Genomic DNA, 23,454 nt, shown 5'->3' on the forward strand with positions numbered 1-23,454 from the left:
TTTAAAATGAAAACGACAAAATAATCATTGACAAAAAATTTCAAATGTGAGCAATCGACCAAACAATACACAGAAATTTAGAGAAATAAGATCAATAGCATTTTTAGTAACAATAAGGGTTCCTTGTTAGAAATAGGCAACCAAGGATATATGCCTGTATAAAGATTGCATCGTTAACTACTTAAATTAAGAGGATACTCCATGCTTCAGCAGCAGGTCTACACAAATGACAACAATACAGAGATTAACATGGCACTTGCACAATGATGGTATGAAAATTTGTGAAGTATTCCATATTTTTCATTGTTCAAATGCAAGAAATGAAAAACAGTTATTAAAAAGTAGATTACAAAAATACAAGTGTAACAAAACCTGTAATTCATAGAATTAAAGGTTAGTTTGACATCATTGTATTAAATCTTCACCTTCGAAAGGTCCTTACATAGCATAACATTTACAATACTTGAAATTAGATAACATTATCTTTTTATCCCAAAGAAATAAAATAATATAAGGACCTAGGTAAAAAGGAATCTTAAACCTTTTCTACATGGAATGTAATCTGAAAGGACACATTTATTAATGAACCTATATATTATAAAACAATGCAGACTTCAAAGTATTATATCTAGAAGACAATGAAATAGATTATGGACTTTATACAATCATAGATAGTTTTTTCAGACAAGCACCAGGAATATCTTTAATTTCTATACTATTCAACAGATAAGATAAAATTAAAAAAATCACAAACTCTGCAGAAATCATTATAGATGCATACAAACAACTCTTGAATACATTTTGACATCAAAGTCAGGCAATTCACGTGGAAGAATACCATGGAATCCATAAATTTTTAAATTAAGATATTGCTGTTGTTTTGTATTGTGAAAATATTTTGTAGGGCCACAAAGGATGGACTGGCACTTTTGAAATTTAAGAAACTTAACCAAACCATTACTACATAGGAGAACAATTTGTACAGCCTTCCACAACTTCAAAGAGGTAGTGATACATACTTATCCTTTTGGCAATATTAGATGAGGTTTCTTCCAAGTTGTTTTTCAGACCCGGTTTGATATCATGGTTCAACAGAAGGAGATACAGCATATCTTTGCTATTTCTATCCCCAGCAACAATATTCAAGGGGGTAAAGAGGTCTTTAGTTTGGGGATTGGTATCTGCATCATGATGAAGTATGAAAGAATCCATTCTGGTATTATTCCACATATATGCACTGTGCTGGGGTGCCAAGCCATTCAGTATTCTTGCATGAATATCTGCCTTGAGCTACCAACTCATGGACAATGTCTAAATGTCCACTCTAGGCTTCCCGATGAAGAGGGGTGTATTTACCTCATTTGTAGTATACATATGAATGGCCTTTTTGGAAAGTAGTCTCGGCACTGTAGTAAGCCGATTAATTTCGGCATCCGAAAGAAGAAATTTGCATGGATTCTTCTCCATTATTTTCTTACAATTGATACCTTCCTCACGTTTTCATCTTGTTCCTTGTCTTCATCAGAATTGCCTAACCAGAGAATTTGAGTACCAGTGGGAATGAGGTATCCATGTATTTCCCCAATAGTTCACATTGGTTGAAATGGTCAGAAAAATCCGGTGAATTTTCTGCATATGTTTTTTCACCATGATTTATTTTCTCTTTTTCCATTTTTACTATTTTAAATCATTCTAACAGGAGAGTAGTGAATTGATAGAGAGCAGAGGAAATATTTTCCTCCGTATGCAAATGCACAGACTGAAAATGAGGACCAGTGATGTCTTCATATGCAGCTTATTCTAGGAAGGAGAAAATAGGAAACAATGCCTTCTACATAAATGATTTGGGAAATACCAAGATATAGTGTAAGAGAAGTTACTATTCAATATATGAGCTTTAAGAGCTTTCTAATAGATCCATTATTTATTGGTTACCAACATTTGAAAAAAATGTACAATGCAGTAGTAAAATAGAAGTCCTTTGTATGACTACCTAAATCCTTGTTTTTTTAAAAACACTTGTTTTCATCTAAAAAAGTAGGCCTGGGCTGGGAAGGTGGCTCAGTGGTAGAGCACTGGCCTTGCATGCCAGAGGCCCTGGGTTCGAGTCCTCAGTACCACATAAGCAAAAAGAAAAAAAGCCGGAAGTGGCGCTGTGGCTCAAGTGGTCGAGCTCTAGCCTTGAGCTGAAGAGCTGAGGGAGAACGCCCAGGCCAGAGTTCAGGCTCCACGACCGGACCAAAAATAAACATAAAAAACTAGGCCTATCTATTGTCTTCAGGTGATTTTGATGATTGAACATGCTTAATGAGAAGTCAAAATGTATTAGTAGTCCTTTGATATCAATTAAATTTCATTTTTCTTCTTGGAGAATATAATGATCAAAGCAATAGTTCAGAATCAGCAAGCAATAGTTCAGCATCATGCTTCCTGTGCAAGTGGATCTCCAGTAAGTAATCCTCTGTACGATTTTCCACAAAGTTTTGTCACAGATACAATCTGCCTGCCTTCTCTAGTTGCTTTCCTTGCCTGGACCTTTTCTTTCATTGTGCAGGAAAATTGTGATTCAACTGATTTCAGTCAGATCGGTTCCTAGAATTATCAAGGATTTAGATTCTTTTTTAAAAAAATTAGTTGTAGGGCCTGAACTCTGGGCTTGGGCACCGTCCTTGAGCTCTTCAAATCAAGGCAAGCGCTCTACCACTTGAGCCACAGAACCACTTCTGTGGTTCTGTTTATGTGGTGCTGATTTGGGAAATGGCAGAGCAGAAAGTGAAATGATGCAACCAAAAATATAAAAGCAAAATAAATTAGGATAATTATGGAGCAACCATATTGTCTATGAGACTCATGAAAGAGAGAGAGGAAGAGAGATACAGATGTGCAATGACCTAGCTAGCCAAAAAATCCATGCTTCTGATCCATTTACAGAGCAAACAATTTTATTTTTTATTTGTTAAAAGAGATGGAAATAGAATTTATTATTTGCATTGAATATAATGTCTTCACTCTTACTCCATAACTCTCTTTATTCCTTCCCTTTGACTTCCCCTCACATCTTCCAAGTGATAGTTTCCTGGTATTCATTTTGTTGGATTAAAAGTTCAATTTTATAAGAAATTACACCTTTTAAATACTGCTCTGAAAAATGAAAATTTTGGTTAATACTGTTGTTTAACTTGCATAAAATTCTGACTTCCAAATATGCGACAGAACATGGGTCCTTTGTGTGTCTGGCTCTGATTTCGTTTAGTTAACATATTTTTAGATCTATCTCTTTCTTTGCAAATAATGTAACAATGCTCATAATAGATAGGTGCAATCCAATTGTGTATATATGACACAATTTCTCCAACCATCCCTCTGCCAAAAGGCATCTTGTCTGTTTGCATAACTTGGCTGTGGTGAATAGTGCAGTAATGAACAAGGTTGTGAAAGTGATTTTACTGTAACCTTTCGGAAGAATTCATCACTATCTTTCTGGGAGCAATCCTCTAGCAAGTTTTCTAGAATAAGCACATCCTTCCTTTCATCTCCATCACAACGTTTTGCAAGTCTTCAAAAACACACTCTCCCATACATGTCCCAATAAGCTAAAACCACACTATGCCCATATTCTTTCAATATATTTTTAATACTTACATAAATTTAGTGAGAACCTTCTATGTACTTTCCTAATGTGGGAATGAGAGACATAACAACAGAGTAAAAGTAAGAAATATACATTTTAATTAGCTATTATCATATTTAAAATCTTTTTCAGCTCTAACTCATAGCCTCACTTACTAATATTTTAATCTTTATTTGATTACTTCATCTATCCCCTAAATTATAACAGGTGAGTTAAATACAGACAAAAATTGTGGTTTGGTTTTGACACTCATGTGTGAAGATGCACAATATGGGCAAATAGATGGATTGGAATTAATAGCAATTATCCATTTTGTTAAAGTAGAGATGGTTTTTTTCCAAACTGATACATATTTCATTCAACAAAAAGAAACTTGTAACAATTCCCTTTGTTTTGCTCCTCATTAACTTTTGTTTCCATTTTATTTTATAATGAAGGATGATTTCATATATGTAGTGTAGATACAAAAATATGTTAAACTATTTCTATCCATATGTATTGATTATACATATATTACACAGGTTACAATGATAATTTATAACTTCTGTAACTATACAATTTACTAAATTATTAAAAACATCGATGGTTCATGCCTGGAATCCTGGTTACTCGGGAGGCTGAGATCTGATGAATATGGTTTAAAACCATCCTGGGCAGGAAAGCCCATGAGCCTCTTATCTCCAAACAACCAACAGAAAATAAGAATTGGAACTGTGGCTCAAGGTAATAGAGTGGTAGCCTTGAGAGAAAAATTTCAGGCTACATCACCCAGGCTCTTAGTTCAAGAACTACAATCTACCCAAAAAAATCTATTTAATTTACGCCTGTGTAAGTAGAGTATTTCCATCACCCAAATGCACACCCATGCCCATTTGCAAAGTAACTCTGTTTTGTCTGAAGTACCACTAAACATTATCACTAAAGTAGCATTGGAACATGGGTTCATTGTATCTCTCTAACGGATTTTTCTCCACTAAAATACTCAAGTGTTACAATTATTCCAATTATTTAAAATCATAGCTTTTTTCTTTAATACCCCTAAGATTACAGTTTGAATTCAGTGTCTTGTGCCCCCTAAATGGGTGTTCTTACCACTTTGTCATGTGCCCAGCCCTAAATTATCCTGATAATTTTTCAGATAGAAACTGGCTTCCTACTTGTGTATGATCTTGGCCTCAGTCCACTTTATGTTATTCTTCCTGGAATTTAGAATAACAAGTACATGGTATTCTGTACAGTTTTTTCTGTCTAGTCTGGGCTTTAGCCACTGTTCTCACATCAGTGCACTCCCATGTAGTCAGGATTTTCATAAGCTTGTCATAGCTGATTTTTAAAAAATCTTTGCATTTCCTGCAGGTTCCTGAGTAATGAATTAATTTGTGTTTTCTTGTCTTGTTTTCTTTCATTTGAATGTATGTGTTGAGTTGTTCCTCACTTTTCCTTTTGTTTCTTTCCCTGATGTTCTTACCTAAAGGCTGAGAACCCAATTCTTCTTTCTCAAGATAGTCAGGGTGAACATTATTTATTCCAAAGCAATTTCAGTAACATTTAAACACCTTCATATCTATAAATGGTATACAAATGCTAAGCACTGAGAAGGGTGTTTTTACTTTCACGGTAGTCTTTGTCATACACAGATCATGAAATATATAAAGATAATATAACTACAGATGCATGCAAGGAGGAGAAAAACCTATTATTAATTGTTTGACAGAGGCTTCCCTTCTAGTGAAAGAAATACATTGCTTGATGGAGGATTTCACAAAATCATATTGCTAGGAACAACCTAAGCAATCATCTAATACTATAGACTTGAGAGTGATGAATTGACTTCCTGAACAATTTACTTTTGGGTCAAATAAAAGCAGGCTTCCAAAAAGAGTGTAGATTTTAGAGAAACATGATGAATTTTATGTAAATATGTCCTTAGCTGATTTTGTTAATTTGTGAGCTAATACAGGGAAATAAAGTACAGCAAAGGTAAAAAAAATAAAGAACTTCACATTGAAATACTCATTTGTGTGTGTGTGTGTGTTCATGCGCATGTGAGTATGCAAACACACACGTGCATGTGCTCATGCATGCATTCATCATTCTTGAGGCTTGATAGTGCCTGGGTACTATTCCTCAGCTTCTGTGCCCAAGGATAGTGGTCTACCACCTCAGTCACTTCTTTGTTTTGTTTTTTTTCTAAGATAATCGCTTGTATTTTCATGATTGGACTGGCTTTGAACAGTGGTCATGAGATTTCAGACTCCTGAGTAGCTAGTTAAGCTTATTCAGCCTCTGAGTACCTAGTTAAAATTCTGCCTGTCCTCTATGATTCACTGCTCTTTTATTCATTTCCTGAGGTAATCACAAGCCTAAGTCATATGTATATATATATATATATATATTAATATATATATATATATATATATATATATATATATTTGCTTTAAAAATACTGTTACTGCTTGGCACCAGGGGCTCCTATCTGTACTCTTAACTACTCAGGAGGCTTGAGAACAGAACCCAGGACAAAAGTTTAGTAGAATTCCTTCTCAATCTATAGCTGGGTGCATAGGATCATTTCCACCATCCTTCACTATCTAGTTACTACGATTGGAAGGACTGTGGATCCAGGCCAGTCAAGGTAGCAGGCTGGACAAATTGGTGTTCATCTCGGATGCCATTGATGATGAGAAGGCTAAAAGGACAGATCAGGTGCATGTTCTTGTGGAAAGGAAACCCCTATCCTAAAATTAACCACTGATATGACGCCGGCCTAGCAAGAAAAATATACCCCAAGTTGAAATACCCACAATTTCCCACAACCAAAATAAGTATATACATGAACATTCAAAAACTTAGTACAATCTGTTCTTTGCTCTAATATCAGCTTCATCTGACTTTCATATGATGTGACAGAACAGTTTCTTCATTAATCTTATGATAATTTAAAAAGACCTAAAAAATTCTTTCTCACTTATTAAGTGCAAATTAATGGCAAATTGCATCATTTCTTACATGTATGACTACCACTATAAATTCATCTTATGATTATTATTAATAGTAATATATTCTGATTTATTACTTTACTTTGTAACAGTTTTTAAACTTTTTGCTTTTCTGCTGAAGTTGAAGTATTTAAATAGTATCATCAAAGTATATTCCTTGGGTATTTAGGGCAGTTTTTTTTTTACAGATTTTAATCAATGGCTTCTAAGAATTCTTAATTGGTATATCATTTGGTTTATTTTTCATTTCAATTTAATTTTATTTTAATGGTAATGTACACAGGGGTTACAGTGACATAAATAAGGTAAAGTAATGAGTACATTGGATAAGGAAGGAACATTGTTATCTCTTCCATCGATTTTTTTGTACACTCAAAAGAAGAACTACTGATGCTTTTGCTGTTGATATTGATCCATGGGTACTTTTGCTTTCTTTGTTAATGCATTTTTATTATAAAATCGATATACAGAGGGTTTACACTTAATTAAGTCAACTAAAGAATACACTTCATTTTATTTTCTAAATTTCAAATTTTGGGCTTAAATAATTTCTTTTGTTTCTTTAGGGTAATTCATTTTTTTCAGAGTTGTAGGATTAGTTAATTTATTTTTTCATGATGTTACACATGTAAATTATTCAGACACATGTATTTTGCTTCTATAATATTTAGCATGTGACTATTTAAAAATTGTTTTCTTAATTTTTACATGGCTATTGATTTTAAATAAATTTATTTTCTTATAGTTATAAACATATTTGTCCAGGTAACAAATCCTTACTGTATTTTCAAGAAGCACATACTTTATTAAGAAATGCTTCATTACTTGGCCAATTTTTGGAAATATTTTTACTTGAATTAAAAAAAAAAACGTTTGAGCTCGGCATTGTGATTTGTGGCATCCGTTTTCTAGCTATGGTGGGAAGTGTAAATAGGGTTTGTAATTTGAGAGATACTGAGAAACTCTGTGACCTTATTATAAAACTATTCAGAATGAAATGATTAGAGATATAGCCATCACTAGTGTTATATAGGGCACCTCGCTATCATATTCTAAATCTTGAGTTAAAACACCAGTAACATCAATCTTTTGTCAAAATAAAAGGACACGTTTCAAAATTTTTATTATTTAAGCTTATTTGCAAAGATTCTAATGTCTTTTCTTAATTTTCAATTTACTTAATCTATTAAAATCCAAGTATATTGTGATTATTTTATTTCTACTAAACTTTTAAATTGTACGAGCAATATTAAGGTTTCATATATTAACATACTTTTACTATTTGTGATAATTTCCTGCGTTTTATATGATAATATCAATATTCCAAATGGGTGTATGTGGTGTGTATATGTGTGTTTATGTGGTTTGTGTGTGTGTGTGCTTCGTGTGTACTTTGTAATGTTTGGGAGATCACATCATTGCTTCACATATGCTAGGCCAGTATTTTACCACTGGGCTATACTGCCTAGTTATAATCGAAATAGTGTTTAAATCATGACTTTGAAACTCTCATTCCTAGTATGTTTTTTCAAAATTATATATGATAAAATGTGATCCATATTCTATCCACGCTAGCAATTTTTATTGTTATTTAAAATATTCCCAATTTCAAGCCCCACGACCACAAAATAAAAAGAGAAAAGAATAGAATATTCCCACTGCCTTTCCACTTCCAAACTCTTTTGTTTTTTATTGATAAAGGTTTTATTTTGCTTCTTTTCTCTCTTCATTCTTTCTCCCTTTAGAGTTTAGCTATTCTTTCACTTATTTCTTTGGGAATTAATTATCATATTCCTATTAAATTTCCTTACATTGTAACAGGTATATACAATGCTTTATTTTCTATTTTATTTTTTTCCCATTTTTCACTGACTTTTGGTCCAAACTATTAGATGGTTTAAAAAGAAACTTGACTCAGGACACTTTACTTTTCTCCTCTTCTCTGAAGTCTTTCTGTTTTTTGAAACACAATAGCAATGACATATAGCTCCTATGTGGTCCATCATTCTTTCACCCTCACTCTCCTCTGTTGTACAGCTCAAGTTGTTATCATTCAGATTTATTATGCTACAGCATTATCTAAATCTTAAGTCATTCCTAAATTTTATTTGTTTCTAGTATTCTCTAAAGACATTTCTCTATGTATAATATCTGGGGTCTTGTGTTTTTCCAAGGTACAAAATATGAGTGACTATCAAACATCTAGATATCTCTGTAGAATATTGGTCCACCTCCTCAATAAACTCGTATGTAAATTCAAGAAATACAGGTCAGTCAGAACAATCTTGTAAAATGGTTTAGCTTCAGCCTTCATACTAGCTTTGAATCTTATTACCATGTTTAGTAGTGAAGATAAAATAGTTCTACTATAAGAGCAGATACATAGAAGAATGTAACAGATTTGTCAAAATAAATTCTTAGTTTTATGACAGATTTTGAAAACTACCCTATGACTTTATGAAATAAAAATAAAATCTTAAATGGGTGTATTGACACTATTGTCTCTCGAGATTTAAAGAATGATCTTAGACTACTACCTCAATTCTTTTTTGTTTTGTTTTGTATTTTTGTCATTCAAGGAGCTTCAACTCTGGGCTTAAGCGCTGTCTGTGTGCTCTTCCGCTCAATGTGAGTGCCCTACCGCTTGAGTCATAGCACCAGATCTGGTTTTCTAGAGGTTTATTGGATATAATATTCTCATGGACGTTTCTGCCCGGGATGGCTTTAAACTGTGATCCTCAGATCTCAGACTCCTCAGTAGCTAGGGTTACAGATATGAGCCTCAGGCACCCATCCTACTTCCATCCTTATACAAACATTTAAAATAAAAAATGATTATCAAACTAAATGTGAGGTGTGAAAACCTATAAAACATAAATGTAAAATTTCATGACATTGCATCAGTAAGGGTTTCTAAAAATTTGACATGGAAAGCATTAGTGGCTAAAAAATTGTAAGTATAAACTGAATTATATCAAGTGATAGCTTTTCATAATTCAAAGGATACTATAACCGAAGTGAAAACATATCCAACAGATACAGGGAACATATTTGTTAATGCTACAATGATAATGCTACAATATTTCTGAATCTTAAGTATTTTTATATCTTCTAATTCTATATAAATTTTTACACGAATAAGATATTTCTTTGAAGAACATATATAAATTAATAGTCAATAGGAGGAGGATATGAAATAAGTTCCTCTTTAGTTTCTAAGAAAAAAGACAAAGAAAACTCACTAGTATGACCCTAATATAAAAAGATGACACAAAATATAGTAATGCATTTGTGGAGAAAATGATAAACTCTACATAGGAGAATGATTTGTATAATACTGCGATCATTTTAGCAAGCAAGATTGCAAGTCCTCAAACGGCCAAAGAGAATTGTATATGATCCAGCCATTACACTTCTATGTATGTATTAAAGAGAAGTAAAAAACTTGTTTGGACAGGGAATGTAGTTCATTGACAGTGCACTTGAATAATATGTGTGAGACCCTGGAAATAATCCCCAAAAACAAATTTGAAAAGACACACTATAGAGGATGTATGCTGTAAGTGAATTTTATATCTATGTTAATGTCTGTTCTAAAATTTACAGCATTTCTATTCGAAGAAATGCAAGTTTGTGAAAATTAGGCTCGGAAAACCTATTATTGTACAATCTACTTCCAAAGCACTAAAATGTATACAATAAAAGGAGATTATATATTGATGTGAATTTATGTCAGCAAAAAAAGAAAATTATTGTTAAAAACACTTCACACAAATTGCAGAATACCTAAAAAGATGTTTTCAGTGTTGGCTAAAAATTCTTTGTAAACTACAGCGTTTAAAAAAAAGATGTGATTTCTGTGTATTTTGAGTTTGTTTGGTCGTTTTTTTTTGAGTTTATACAGAGATAACTCAATCAAAAAGTGTATGTGATACCTGTAACATCTAGGAATTATGCATCACTTATAAGTAATTGATAACCTTTTCTGGAAGAAATTTTTAGCAAATGACAGATGACCCAAATCTATGCATCTGCATTCTATGAAAGTCATATGTTACTTCCTCAATCCAATTGTATTCTCTACGTTGCTAGGAAAAAAATTATTCTTAAGGTAAGAGCCAATAGCAGTAAAAACAAACAAAATACATAATCATCTTAATTTATTTGTGAAAATAACAAATGAAATAAAACAATTCCACTTAAGAGACTCCAATATTAGTACCTATGAATACGTTCCTGAATACCAATATCCATTGAATTTTTGGATTTTAATTTCTACCAACATATAAAAACTAGAACAAGAAAACAAATATAGTCTTAGAGCAAACCAGCCTTGGACTAATTTTTTTAATTGTTTTGACATTACTAAAGAATTGATACCCTGGGAATGGATGTGAAGGGTAAACAAAGGAGGAAGCTGCAATGCTTGATAAGAAATGTACTCATTATCTTGCCCATGTAATTTTAACCCCTCTGTACAGTATGTTCACAATAAAAATAAAATTTTTAAAAAAGTGAGGAAAAGAAAAAAAAAAAAAGGAAAAAAAGAAAAGAAAAGAAAAAAAATCAAAAGAATTGATACCATTAAGAAAATGATGTTTTCCTATGGAAATCAATTTAAAATGTTTATTACTTATTATAGCTCAAATACCAAACAAGAGTATTTTTATACAATCATTACAAATATCATTTTATTACTATAGTAAAATAGAATAAAAGTCCAGTCCCAATATATTATCATTATTCTTAATTCCTAATCATTACCTAAATATCTTAAATTAAATAGTCTTGTCTTTAACATAAACGTAAATATTCTATAGTTTTTACTTAACATTTTCCAGGATCATGTATTCATGTTTCTAAGAAATGTTCACAGCAGTTAAAAGGTGCTTTTCTTGAAATTAATGTGATATATATATTATTGTTGTTGTTTGCAAGGACTGGGCATTATCCCTAAGCCTTTCTATGCTCAAAGCCAGCATTCTACAACTTGAGGCACAGAGGTAACTCCTGTTTTTAGTGGTTAAATGGAGATAAGAATCTAACAAGTACTTTTTTGCGAGGGGGGGGGGTGTCCAGTCGTGGGGTCTGAACTCTGGCCTGGGCGCTGTCCCTCAGCTCTTCAGCTCAAGGCTAGAGCTCGACCACATGAGCCACAGCGCCATTTCCAGCTTTTTTTCTTTTTGCTTATGTGGTGCTGAGGAATCGAAACCAGGGCCTTATGCATGCAAGGCAAGCGCTCTACCACTAAGCCACCTTCCCAGGCCCCTAAAAAATACTTTCCTGTCTGGGCTAGTTTTGAACACAATTCTAAGATCTCATTACCCAGAATAGCTCAAATTATAGGCGTGAGTCACTGGCACTTGGTTTGATGTATTTTTTAAATTTTAATTATGTTTTAAGATTTTTGTTTCACTATAATGTACATCGTTCTACACATAAATTCAGATATATGTATATATTTCTGATGACAAATAATCTCTAAAATGTATGTCTTTCTTCATATAATATATATATATATATATATATATATATATATGTATATATATATATATATATATATATTGCTGAAGACAGACTTCCTCTAAAACTTTTATGCTACTATTTTTGACCTTTTTCATTTCAAAGATATACAGTCTATTGTTCCAAAAGTTTCCTAGAATAAAATAACTAATATTTCAATAGAATGTAGAATCTATGACTTTCAAGGGAATTTTAGATATACACATGATATTGCAGTAACATTTACAGTATGTTATTTGAAATAATTCTGTTCACACTCTTAAATATTTGTGTGTAGTGGTGGGGAGAGAGGAAGTTAATTCCTACTGGTTAGGAATTTGCAATACTTCCAAAATCTATTCCATAATTTGTTATAAGCACATAGTCAATCTACCTGTTATGGTTTAGTTTCTTTGTTTCTTTATTTGTGCAAATTTTTAATATGGATGCATGCACAGTGGCAACATTAAAAATATTAATCCAGATTTTGTGGATATTTATATTTCTCTTGGGAAAACTAATGAGCTCCCAGAAAATGTCCATAAGGAGCCTTTCAATTCTAATATCATGGTTTGTCTTAAAATGCTGTAAATTCTACACACTCTAATGTGAAAACAGGGTCATATTATGGAACTTTTTTCCTCAGAGAGTGAGCACTACCCTATTGCTTAACATGGACAATATACTTTCATACATAGACTGGGCATGTCAAAGAAGAAGTAGTAGTTGAACAATTTTCTTAGCAGATTTTACAGATGAAATGGAAATAGAGCAACTATGAACTCAAAAGGAATGTGCAAAGAAGACAAGGGCACAAAGTAGAATGTGCCAAGAAATGCTGAAGTATATTTTCAAATAATGTGCTCAGGTGTGAGGGTGTGTTCAAAGTACAGATTCAGACAATGTACTTGGATATCTTGGTGGGGGGGGGGGGAATTGATTTAACCTCTTCTGGGATAAATGTACAAGAACAAACCCATAACTCTGACTCTAATCAGCCATATCATCATCACCTAGGAATATTTTCCAAATGCAAAGTGAGAAAAAAAGGGCTCATCACAGTTAGTATTCAGGTTGAAGCAATGGCAATCACATAACTTTTCTTATAAGTCTTCCATTAAAGTAGGAAAAAGCCAAGTAATTATTTTGCCTGTACCTAAATTAAATGGGATGTATTCTATTGGTCTCTCTTTAACTTGAAAGTTATAGATTATGTCTTTTTTACTCTATCTTGGAACAATGATCAGCTGTCAGTTATTTTCTTCTCGTCCCCTTCTTTTACCCTTCCACTTACATAATTATTATTAAAGAGACATACTTAAGCTTGCATTTCTAAATTCTTCAAAATTATCTGAACTACTTTATACTTCTGGCAGCCTCCTATATCTTTCTCAAGGGAAATATTTTTGACACTACCATTTTGATCCTCTATGATATTGGATATCTTCCTGCCTAATTCAGTGCAAGATGTACATGAGACTCATCCAGATTTCTCAAAACTCGTACCACCATAAAATCCTATCTTACTTAGAAATCATGCTTTTAGAATGTCTGGGGAAGTGGCATCTCTCATTTTTGAGTGACCCTAAGTGATACTTACATGCAGTCATGTTTATACCAATATGCCACTTAGCAGATGAAAGAATTGACAAAATGTGGTTTATGGATGCACGGTGCAATTCTATACTTCAAATTCATATGGAACTGGAAAGTCTTGGAAAAATCCCACGAAATAAAATAAACAAGACACAAAGAAACAGATTCCGTGTTTTCCTCATTCGTAATAAGTAGGAAATGTCTAGGATAGTCCTAGCAGTTGAGCAGAATTGCTCAATAACTATGTATGTATGACCATATAAGATGATGATGAGCAAAATGTACTCCTGGATATGGGAACAGAGTTTTCTGTTTGTGGTTGTTGTTTTTAATGTACTATGTGATTTCTTTTTTCTTTTGTGTTTTCCCTTTGGTTTATCCCTGTTATATTTGATTCAATATCCTGTGTATTGTATATACATTTATCTTAATTTGGCAAGGGAAGAGGAACAACAAAATGGCAAGACAAAGAACAAAGGGCAAACCAAATGCAATAGCAATACTCACAAAACAACATGTTGGAAATTTACATTACAACTTATGAGGGGTATTGGGCTGAAGGAAAACTGTGAGAAAAATGAGGGAGCGGGTAAAAAGTTACACATGTTATGTATTCACTACCTTATAATTACTGCAACCCCTTGTATATATCACCTTAACAATAAAATTAAATTAAAAATGAGCTATATAAAATATAATTTCACTGTATTGGTATAGTAAATATTATTCTATGTGTATTACCTTTCTAAGAAATGAACATTTTGGCTGCTAATTTGAATTAATTACCTCTTTATCAGAGGGTCATCAACTTGAATATTATCAAACTATATAATATTTTCAGAATATATTTGCAATTATTTTGAAAAAAAAAACATTGTTTTAGTATTGTCTCATACAAAAACAAAAATAGTTCAATTCTGTTGAAACTCCTAACTTTTAAAACGGAATAATTGTTAAGAGGACAGAGTATATGTGTTCTTCAACATTCCTATGACTACTAACTACTCATTTTCAAATTCTGAACATGCCACACTAGAGACATTCAAAAAAGTACCTGTTTGCATTTTATTTAATACTGCAATAAGTGCAGTTTTCAATGGGGAGTTACATATTTAAATTCAACAGGAAAAATAGCCACAGTCTGGTAGAAGGTAAAACTATGAAGTATCTATATTAATTCCTCAAGAGTTCATCAAAGTAAGCCATTATTTCTTTTACCATCGATCCCAAGTTTTATGCCATAAAGTCATCCTAGCCCAACAATTTCCAACTTGTAATGTGCACCTTAAAATTCCTTAAATTTACAACATGACAAGCATATAACTATTGTGAAAAATACTACACTTCTGCTAATGTGATGCCCTTCGTATTGTGGAAAGAACACTACACTAAACTTTGCTGCATCATTTTCCACCCAGTGTTATCCTTGAGATCAGAACACTTGCAAATATTATTTATAGTTATATATTTTATCTATCATACATATTCAGGAGATCTGAATGTCTGAATATTAAGATCTGAAGACTCTGGTTCAAATCCCACCCAGGAAGGACGGTTCCTTAGATTCTTACCTCCAATAAACTGCTCACGAAAAGCCTGACACAAGTGGCAGTGAGGTTCAAGTGGTAGAGCAGTAGCCTTGAGCAGAAACAGGGTCAGGGACAGTGCCCAGGCCTAGAAGTTAAGATGTCACAAAATTACTCTCTTCATAACATGTTACACCAAAGTCTCAAAAAGTTGCTCTTTTGGTAAATTTATAAATTAATAGCATCAATTTGTTGTCAACTTTATCTAGATTATTCACATTATCATGTTACTTATGAACTGTTGAAATTAACTCTTAACTAAGTTCTAATTATACCTTACTTGAAAGAATATTTTAGGCAAATGGAAAGCCAGAATCATTTGTGAATTTGTAAATTAAATCTTCTACTTAAAAACAATTTCATAGTAACCTATAGAATATTAAATTACAAGCAAAAATATTTATTTTAAATCTAAATTCTTATTTAGCCAGGTCTACAAAGCCCTACAGTAAATGAACTTTCCTATTTCTCTAGGCTTAAGCTTTTGTCATCCTTCATCATTTGTTTGCAATCTAACAGAATGATGGTTTCTTTTTCAAATTCTTGGTTGGGAATCATGAGCTCTTTTGCATCTAGTAATGTTCTGTAATGAAGATATTTAAACACAATTGAGGATTATATATGAGTTGCATTTCAATAGGAAACTTGACTTCTCAAAATATATTGAGAAAATTAGCCCAAACTTCCAACTGTGTATTCCTTTCTGGCTTATTTTTTATTCCTTTCTTGGTTTGTTTTATTGAGACAAAATTATACTACCTATTCCACTGAAAGTATCACTATGTCATTCCACTCTCTAATCAATTGTCTTAGTCTGAGTGCTAGAATTCCTGGCTTGTATCACATTGTCCTACAATAGTTTTTTGATTTATTTAATCTACATACAGACTAGCAATTCTGAACTTCTCCAATAATATTTTCCACTGGAGTGATGGCTCAGACTGTTTATGTACTATTTTCAAAGATGTTCTAGCATTTGACACAGGATATGAACATTTTCAGATGCACCTGAAGGGGTCTCTGATTCATTCCTCCCTGGATCCAATCCCTTTATTAATGATGACTTGACTTTCTTACTATCTCTTTTCCCACCTATGTAATATTCTCAAGCTTTTGGGGGAAATTTCACTTGAGGACTTTCTAATATTAAAAATTATCACTTGATTTTATTTTTACTCAGGACATATTTTCTAACTTTTCTACAGAATCTGAGAGTTGTTCCATATGTGTGTTTGAACATATAAGTGCATCTGTGTGTATGTGAGTATTTGTATGTATATATGTATGCAAAAACTTCAAGCTCTTCTTCAGCAATCTTGCTCATAACTAGTATTCCATCACTTGACACATTATTCTAATGCTACTTTTGGCTGGTTAATTATAGTGTCTCAAAGACTGTTTTGCCCAAGCTAGATGCAAACTGAACTTCCCAGACTCCTTTACATTCTTAAGTTTTATTTCTCCAGGAGTATCAACTTTTGAACTACAATCATTTTTGTGAGTGTAAAATCTAAGCTGTTTTCCAGATTTTTAACTCGAGTTCATATAAAGATAGATGAACATACACGTTACATATGCTGAGTATACACTGTTAGAAATGTGATCCTAAGCAGGGTTCAAGTGGTTCACACCTATAATCCTAGCTAATTAGGAGGCTGATATCTGAGTATTGCAGTTCAAATCCAGCATGAGTAGGAAAGTTTCTGAGGCATTTATCTCTAATTAACCACCAAAAAACTGGAAGTGGTGTGGGGCTCAAAGGTAGAGAAAAAGTTTTGAGCTGAAGAATAGAGGGACAGTGTCCAGACCCAGAGTTCAGGCCCCACTACCATCAAAAAAAGAAAAAAAAAGAAAAGAAAAAGAAATGTAACCTTAGCCACTAGTTCATTGCTAGTATAATTCCTGCTCTCTCGACATGGCCTTTTTTCCAGTTAAATCCATGGTCTTATATATGAATTGCTTGGAACCAGAATTATTCTTCCATTCTACTTTTTACAAATTAGAATGATTAGCTATCATGATTTAGAGCTAGTAAAAGAAAGAGACTGGTCTCATCCTTCATGTTCCACTTAGTAGTAATGCTTTCTCTATGTCACTCCCATAGATCTACATACTGGCCTTGGCTTTATTATTTCAAAGTTGTCTTATTTGCCGAGTCTTCTATAGAGTATTGAAACATTATACTTAAATACAGAACTTCTCTTTCTCCTGTTCCTATTGATTCTCCTTCTGTTAACTTACGTACACTTGGGTAATAATGCACAACACAAATACTGACAAAAAATGTTTCTGAGAACCTTCTTCCCACTTAAAATAGGTCTTAATTTACAGAGCACTTGGGAAATTTGAACTTAATGTACTCCAGGATAATGTTTTTCTTTTTCATGTTTTTTATTGTGAAAATGGTGGACAGAAAGGTTAGAGTTACATAAGTAAGTTAATGACTACATTATCTAACGAGCATTGTTACCTCCTCTTTTGTCTTTCCCCTGCCATGCCTTTTCTCCCCACCACCCCAACTCTCCCCTCCTATCCCCAAGTTGTAAAGTTCGTTTTCAACATAGTGTTTTGTTCATCTCATTGTTACAACAGGTCATACTGTATCCCTGTTTCACCATTTTATTTCCTTTCCCCTCCCCACATTAGAAAAATGTATGTGCAAGGTCACCGATATCAAACAGTGGAAACGGGTTATACCATGGAGGAAGAAAATAGAAGAAAAACAAAAACACCACATAATATATGTTAGATACATTAAAAACAATAATAAGAAAGAAAAAACCAAGTTGTGTCCCTATTTTGGGGCACATTTCACTTAACATAGTCTTATATGGCCATATGTACATGGATAATGTTTTATAAGCCATGTAAATTCCATATATTCTCGTTACTAAGTTGTCTCTGAAACACGTGTTACCTCATGCCCAAAGATGTCTTTGTGCTATTTCAATGAAGCCAGAAAACATTCACTTTGCCTGGAGCAGCACCGTAGATTGTTACTGAAGTAATTGGAAGGAACTTTTACAGGAAGTAGAAACTGAATCCAGGAGAGAAATTGAACATAGAGAAATGACAAAGTTCAAGTTAATTTGTGCTGTCCTTTTACTGTACAAGAAAATAATCCAAGGCTTGAAGGAAACTCTGTCCCTGACTTTTTCGAGTGTGCTCTTTACTCATAAAACTTTTTGTAGACTTCTTGTTGAGAGTATTACAAAAGGAAACAATATGCCATTTGAAGGCCAGCATAGAAAAAATGGAAATAACATTGTTGTACAATGTTCTACTGCAAAGAAACAAAGACACGGAGGTTTTATGCATGTCTTATGCATGGATATTTAACTCCTGAGATGTTTCTCTTGTTGTAAAAGTCAGATATCCATTCCTTTATTCTGGTCTTGAGTCGCCATATCAATAAGGATTCCAAAAAGCAGGATCCAGTGAGTATGATCAGCAAAAAGAGCCTCTTTTCAAACCAGTGCTTTAAGGATGGTCCCAAATATGTGCGGTTTTTTTGTTTGCTTGTTTGTTTCTTTAGTTTGTGCTGCTTCTGGGGCTTGAACTCAGAGCCTGGACCCTGTCCCTGAGCAATTGTCTTTCCTGCCCTCCTGCCCCCAAAGCTAGTACACTACTGCGTGAGTCAAAACTCCACTTCTGGATTTTTTGTTGTTTAATTAGAGATAAGAATTTGACAGATTCTCCGCCTGGGTTGGCTTTAAACTGAGATAGTAAGAAAGCTAAGAGACATCAACTTTATGGACTTCTCTTTTGAACCAAGAAATATTAGATGAAGGTTATTATAATGGTAATATTTGACAATTTTTAAAAGAAGCGAATACATCCAGCAAAGAAGCCATAACTTAAATAATTCAGCAAAAGTAGGTGCACTGAATCATATTGGAAAAATTTTTCTGCTTGGGAAGATTACTATTCACTTCGTAGTTCCTTTTGGGGAAACTTAAAGTACATTTGACATTTTTTGTTGGTCGTGGGTCTTGAACTCTGATCCTGGGCACTGTTCCTCATCTCTTGAGCTCAAATTGAGTGCTCTACCAGTTTAGATACAGCACCACTTCCTGGTTTCTGATAGCTAATTGAAGATAAGTGTCTCATGTACTTTCCTGACCAGGCTAGCTTTGAACCACAACCCTCTGGTCTCAACATCTTGAGTAGCTAGGATGACAGGTGTGAGCCACCAGCACCCGGCTCATATTTGTATTTATGTGCACTTAATGACATGTAGACAAATAATGGAAATTTGAATCAAATGATGACATTTCAGCTTTTCAGAAAATTTGAGGTAGCAATAAATATGTCCTCTTTTTCCATTTTGTTACATTAATGACTCATGAGCTATTGGACTCTTACTTTAGCATCTTCTGATGTCTGCGACGGTTGACTTAGTATAAATAATTGTCAGTAGAGAAATATAGAAAGACAGATTTTTAGAAAGCAATGGAGATCAGATAGGAAAGAACAACATAGAATGGCATTCAATTTATCACACAGAGATTAAGAATTAGCCTAAGTGATATAGAATGCTAAAGATAATGAGGAATAAGCTTGGTTCATAACTAGTTCTTCAATAATCAAATATGGTTCCCTAGAAGAGTTTCTGATATAATTTAGTTATTATTATTGTAAGGTCCGCTCCTGGATGGCTAGCAGACTCCACCCTCCTCTCAGCAAAGTCTCCACCCAGTACCTGTGTTACCTAGGCAACTAGGACACCTGGAAGAGGTCACATCTGCATCCGCTGAGGTCAATCTGAATTTGATGTGACCACATCTTTCTGCGCCCATACCCTAGATAAGGCCTAGCACAGCCACAGACGCCCTGTCTCTGCTCTTTTCTAGCTCTTTCTCAGCTCTTTCCTTCTCTTCTCTTTCCCAGCTCTCTTCTCTTTCCTAGCTCTCCCTTTCCCACCTCTTTCCCAGATGCTCTCTTTTCTAGCTCTTTTCTCTTTCCCAGCTCTCTCTTTCCCAGCTCTTTCTCTTTCCCAGATCTCCCAGCAATCTTTCCCAGGCCTTTCCCCACCACGTGGAGGACCAAGATGGCCTGGTGCCAGCCGGAACGAAGAATAAACCTACTCCTTACCTGAATACCACGTGCATGGTGCTGTTCTTACTCGGCTACCTCTTTTTAAAAAAATAAAAATAAAAAAAACTAACAATTCTCATTTATTTCTTCCATCTGGATATATTCCTTCACTTCTATCACAACTATTAATTAGCTGGTGCCTTTTTGGTGCCATACTGACCAAAAAGATTTCCAATTCTCACTTAGACGACCCCTCTCATTGTGATTAGCAGTGACCAGTCAAAAGCCTGGCATGTTTGAATTTCCAGGATGAATCTTCACCTGATATCTAAGCATATTCCTGACATTAATTGCCGTTACTTACTAACAAAATGTTTTTGTTTTCTCAACACAGCCTTCTAATATATGTAAAATACATGAATTAAGAACTATTGTTAAGTCATTATTGGAAGGACCAATTATATATTCAAATATAGGTTCTTTATTTGGCATTTACTAGCTAAAGAAGTTTTTGCCAGTCCTGGGGCTTGAACTCAGGGCTAGGGAACTCTTCCTGAGATTTTTTTTTTTTAGCTTCAGGCTTGCACTCTACCACTTGAGGCACAGCACCACTTTCTTTTCTGTTTATGTGGTACTGAAAAATTGAACCAGGATTTCTTGCATTCTAAGCAATCACTGTACCATAAAGCCACATTCCCAGAGCCCTAAATGACTTTCTAAATATGGCATTACTTTTTCATTCCATTACTATGTATTATAATTTAGGCTAGGTCGTAGAAAAGGAAGTGGAAAACAATACTAAGTCCAGTAAGGCTAACATTCCTATCACATCCCTAAAGAAGTACAGTGTTAAGACCTGCAGGACTCATAGGGATGTTGCTTGTTACATTATTATATAAAAACACATAAAAAGTAATCCCCGACATCCATAACATTCTATTTCCACTTTCAAGTTCAAGAGCCAAAAATCTAAGCTTTTTTATTGATTGGGTGTATTTCCTAGGAAGGAAGAAGGAGAATGTAAAAGGTGATGTTGGAAAAATATGTATATTGGCTCCCAGTCCACATTTTTTGCACTTTTAAAAAGTGCTACTGATGAACTCCACATCTACTTTAATATGCTGTCTGCACAAAATGCACATAAACGAAGACATTTATTCTGTCGGATAGTCACATATATTAACAAAATCCAGTTCTGGAAAAAAAGTTACCAGTATAAATTATTGTCTATAAAATGGTTTCATGTCCTAGCAGAAGGAAATGTAGTATTGAAATGATTAGTCCAGCTTTCTTTGAGATTTTATGCTGTCTCAGTATTCAGATGTTCTCTAATTCCAGTAACATGGAAGCATAAAAGACATGATTTGAACATCTCAGCGTATAACCCAGCAACAAATAATGCTTCTAAATGTAAACAAGCATGATACTAAGTGTAACCAAGACTACTTGCATTGCTATAGCTGATAAAGAAGAATGATCTTGGGGAATAGTCAAACAATCTTGAACTTTTTCATACCTTTCCTCTTCTCCAACACAAGAAGTCCTAGTCTAGATATGTAAAATTTCAATAAAGGATTTTTATATATTTTTTATCGTTCACACTAAAGCAAATACACTTTTCCTCTTTGCAAGCCTGACTTTGAACGAGTCAGACCCTCACCATTATTTTATAGACAAACGTTTACTGCTTTGGCTTAGGTGTTTTCTTGCCTTTGGGTGTTGCTCTCTATTATTTTGGCAACTACATAGAAAAAAAAGATAAATCCATTTTATTTATGTTGGATTGTTCATTCTGTTCCCTTCTTCACTGTTAATTGAAGTTTAATTATTGCTCTTTAAATGATAACAAAAATGTGATACTTTCACGTATATTCTCATTGAAACCAGTGAATACAGGAGTGTCGGCGATTGTTTTATAATTGTTTCAAATATTTTCCTTGGCTATTTTGATTATTGCCTTTGTTCCTGTCTTCTAATCAGGAACACAATGTTACACAAAAGATCTTCCTAAGGAATAGTATGTTAGGCAGAAAAATAATAGATATATAATTAAAGATTTTCATCTCTTAAGAGACGGAAAAGCTCAGAAGACATTTTGTTATTACTTGTACAGTTAAGATGACTTGAATGTTTTGGTTCTTAAACTAAGTGAAATGCATGTAAAATGTTACAGTTTTTCCAAAAAATGATTATGGTTTATATTTTTCTGCTGCAATGAGATGAAACCTCTTCCAAGGTTGGAGAGACTATTTATTTTAGGGTAGAAGGATTAACGTTAGAAAGCCAAGGGAGATTCCTAAAACAACACTGGCTTTCATATATCAGTTAATTATACTTATGGCATATAAGTATATATACATATAAGTATATAAACATACAAATATGAATTGAGTGAGAAATGTGTGATTTACACAATTGATTCAATGACATTTAAAACCAGAGTTCACTTCTCTACGTTTATATAAACTAGTATATCTAGTGAGGATTTAAAGGTTTTTATAATACATATTTTAACATTTATACCAAAATATTAGTTTATTTGTAACTGTTTATTTTTAATTTTTGTCGGTCATGGAGTTTGAAATCTTGACCTGGACGATGTCAGTCAGGTCTTCAGCTCAAGACTAGTGATCTACCACTTGAGCCACAGCCAGTTTTCTGGTGGGTCATTGGAGATAAGAGTCTCATGGTCTTTCCTGCCTAGGCTGGCTTTGAACCATGATTCTCATCTCTCAGTCTCCTTAGTAAATAGAGTTACAAGTATGAGCCATTGGCGCCTAGCAACATAATTATTTTTTACACATTTATGAAGTATGGAGTGATACTCCCATTCATTTATATGTTGTTTAATGATCAAGCCACATCATATCCATTAATTTCTGCATGTAACATTTCTTTATGGGGAGAATGCTCAAAAACTTATCTTCTGGCTGTGATGAAATATCTATTCTTAAGAATAATCACTTTGCTTCTTGTAGTATGAAATTAATATATTTACTTTTAGTCATGGAAGTTTGCTAATTAAAGTTATATAAAACATGAATTGTAAAGTGAAAGAAATTCATAGCTCCTTTACTTGTTTAAAGAAAATAATTATGCATTT

At 33.5% G+C, this 23,454-nt stretch overlaps 1 pseudogene; it reads left to right on the plus strand.

Moving 5' to 3' along the window:
* The first annotated feature begins 201 nt into the window (after window positions 1-201).
* Window positions 202-301, plus strand: LOC122099467 (annotated as a pseudogene).
* The last annotated feature ends 23,153 nt before the right edge of the window (window positions 302-23,454 follow it).

Source organism: Dipodomys spectabilis, unplaced genomic scaffold (assembly GCF_019054845.1).
Source record: "Dipodomys spectabilis isolate Male_0828 unplaced genomic scaffold, ASM1905484v1 ptg000515l, whole genome shotgun sequence".
Taxonomy (NCBI): domain Eukaryota; kingdom Metazoa; phylum Chordata; class Mammalia; order Rodentia; family Heteromyidae; genus Dipodomys; species Dipodomys spectabilis.